The following is a 3,556-nucleotide window of genomic DNA, read 5'->3' as shown; positions in this document are numbered from 1 at the left end:
TCCGCCTCAAAAAAAAAAAAAAAGAAAGAAAAAAATTTATGATTGGAAGAATTAATATGGCCAAAATATCCATATTATCCAAAGTGAACCACAGATTCAATGCAATCCTTAAATAAAGGGAAAAAGACCCTAAAAGTCATATGAAATCACAAAAGATTCTGAATAGCCAAAGTTATCTGGGGCAAGTAAAACAAAGCTGGAGGCATCATATTATCTGATTTCAAAATATATTACAAAGCTATAGTAATTATAACAATACGGTACTGGCATAAAAACAGACATATATACCAATGAAACAGCCCAGAAATAAATTCCCACATTATGTCCAATTAATTAATCCTTGGCAAAGGTGCCAGAGACAACAATAAGTAAAGGATAGTCTCTTCAATAAATGGTTATGAGAAAACTGGATATTCAAATACAGAATAATGAAATTGGAGACTCTTATCTCATACCATATTTAAAAATCAACTCAAAATGGATTAAAGACTTAAACATAAAAACTAACAATAAAAATACTAGGAGAAAACACAAAAAAGGATTCTTGACATTAGTATGGGCAATGATTTTTTAAATATATAATTCCAAAAGCACTGGCAACAAAAGCAAAAATAAACAAATGAGATTGCATCAAACCAAAAGGCTCCCCACACAGCAAAATAAACAATTAACAGAGTGAACAGACTACCTATGAAATGAAAGAAAAATATCTGCAAACCATACATCTGACAAGGAGTTAATATCCAAAATACACAAGGAACCCAAACAATGTAATAGCAAGAAAACAATCCAATTAAAAAATGGGCAAAGGACCTGAACATTTTTAAAAAGACATCCAAACGGCCAAGAAGTATATGAAAACATGCTCAATACCACTAATCATCAGAGAAATATAAACAAAAGCCACAATGAGATATCACCTCATACCTGTCACCATGGCTATTATCAAAAAGATAAATGATAGCAAGTGTTGTTGAGGATGTGGAAAAAAAGAGAACTCTTGTAAACTATTGGTGGGAATGTAAATTGGTACAATCTTTATGGAAAACAGCCTGGAAGTTCCTCAAAAAATTAAAAATAGAAAGATCATATGATCCAGCAATCCCACTTCTGGGGATACAGCCAAAATAAATAGTCAGTATCTTGAGGAGATATCTGCATTCCTATGTTCACTGCAACAGTATTCACGTAATCCAAGATAAGGAATCAACAAAGGGGCCAACAATGAACACATACATAAAGAAAATGTAAGAGTTATACACACATGCCCACACACACAGGAATATTATTCAGTCTTAAAAAGAAAGGACATCCTGTCTTTGTGATAACGTGGATGAACCTGGAAGACATTATGCTAAGTGAAATAAGCCAGGCACAGAGACAAACACAGCATGATCTCACTTATATGCGAAATCTTAGGAAAAAAAGTCAAACTCACGATCAGAGAGTAGAAAGTAGAATGGAGGTTGCCAGGGGCTGGGGGCTGGGGGAAATGGGAAGATGTTGGTCAAAAGGTACAAAGTTTCAGTTATGCAGGATGAATAAGCTCTGGAGATCTAACATACAGCATTGTGACTACATATAACAATACTGGGCTGGGAGTGGTAGCTCACACCTGTAATCCCAGCACTTTGGGAGGCGAGGCGGGCAGGTGGCTTAGCTCACAAGTTCAAGACGTGCCTGGGCATCTCAACAAAAGACACAAAAATTAGCTGGGCATGATGGTGCACACCTGTGGTCCTAGCTACTTGGAAGGCTGTGGTGGGAGAGTAGCTTGAGCCAGGGAAGCGGAGGTTGCAGTGAGCCAAGACTGTGCCACTGCACTGCAGCGTAGGCAATTGAGCCGTATCTTGTCTCAAAAAACAAAACAAAACAAAACTATATTGTGTAGGCAAAATTTGTTAAGAGAGTAAATATTAAATGTTCTTACTACCCTACAATGTGAGGTGATGGGTATGTTAATTAGCCTGATTTTGGTAATCACTTCACAATGTGTACATGTATCAAAACATGTTGTACACTTTAAACATATACAATTTCTATTTACCAAACATACCTTGATAAAGTTGTGGGGGAAAAGTCAAAGAAAAGCAAAACTACAATCAAAAGTCAGGTAGATAACGTAGTCCTTGCTGCCTTGATGATGGTAGGGTTTACTATAGGATTTACTGACTCCTTCTTATCTATATATTCCTTTAAGCACCAGCTGCTAAAGGCATTTCCTTCCCTACATTTGCCATTTCCCTTAATTACTCATCCTCTCTTTGTCTCACTCTTCCCCTACCCCTACATACGAGATTCAAAGCAACAGGACCGATCTGTCAAGACTTTAAGGACCACTCATGAACAGCACTATGATCTTCCAAGTGCAGGGAGTTACATAAATTACCCCTACCTATAGTCAAGTCTCCTTGAAACATCTCAAAGCAGATTTTATTCACTTGCCAAGAGAAAAATTTTCCTGTATTATAAAAAGACCATTATTCTACCTAGACTACATAGAGTTGTACAGTAAACCAACGAAGGCACAAACCCTTTTCTTCCATATTCAAGTATCTTTTACTTACCTGAAACTCCACCCAAATCAAAAAATTTGTTTGTGTCAAATGCATAAAAACATTTGTGTAATAGAAAAATTTCACCAAAGGAAAAATTCTTAGTAATAATAATGTTTCACTAGTTACAATACAGGTATTATATTTTAAACACCTTTCAGAAAATTAAGTATCTATGTTTACACTGCCTGAAATTCCAGCAATCATCATTATAACAAAAGGGTTCTCTTTGATATTTCGGTTTCTTTTTTTATAATAATAACTTAGTTTTCATGCAGAGTTAGTATCAACACTATTTTTGAAGAAAATAACTTTAGTTTAAATTTGAAGATCTTTACTTCTTCATGCATTTTCAACCATGTGCCACTTGGCAATACCATTTTTATAAATAAACTGCACAAGCCAACAGTGCCAAAAGCCCCAAGCATGTAAATGCTAAAGTGAACCAGTTCCCCCACAGATTTCATTTTCTTTGTCCCTTTTATTTATATGCACCGTATATAAATAAAGCAGAGTCTCCTTCATGCTCACCAAATTACAGCATGTATTTTTCTTAAATAGGAAAATATGATGTAAATTAAAATGTTAGCAGACACAAAGAAAATGCTCTCTTTTACATTATTCATAAATAGACTTTGCTGGGTATTGGCATGAGTAATATAAACCATCATCACTTGGTTCAACATCCTGTATACTCCTAACTTATCTCAACTGTAATAGAGAGACACATGCATAAACAGGAATATTTTTATTTATTATTTTTTGTTGTTGTTGAGACAGACTTTCACTCTTATTGCCCAGGTTGGAGTGCAATGGCACAATCTCAGCTCACCACAACCTCAGCCTCCTGGGTTCAAGTGATTCTCCTGCCTCAACCTCCAGAGTAGCTGGGATTACAGGTGCATGCCACAACACCTAATTTTTGTATTTTTGGTAGAGACAGGGTTTTGCTGTGTTGGCCAGGCTGGTCTTTAACTCCTGACCTCAGGTGATCCACCCAC

At 35.9% G+C, this 3,556-nt stretch overlaps 1 protein-coding gene across 1 annotated transcript in view; it reads right to left on the bottom strand.

The window, feature by feature from the left end:
• The window catches only part of CREBRF (CREB3 regulatory factor), an 87,707-nt gene that overhangs the window by 44,708 nt on the left and 39,443 nt on the right, over window positions 1–3,556 (bottom strand). The window lies entirely within an intron of this gene.

The sequence above is a fragment of the Colobus angolensis genome, unplaced genomic scaffold (assembly GCF_000951035.1).
Source record: "Colobus angolensis palliatus isolate OR3802 unplaced genomic scaffold, Cang.pa_1.0 Scaffold27, whole genome shotgun sequence".
In the NCBI taxonomy this organism is placed as follows: Eukaryota; Metazoa; Chordata; class Mammalia; order Primates; family Cercopithecidae; genus Colobus; species Colobus angolensis.
This window is presented reverse-complemented; position numbering and strand designations above follow the sequence as displayed.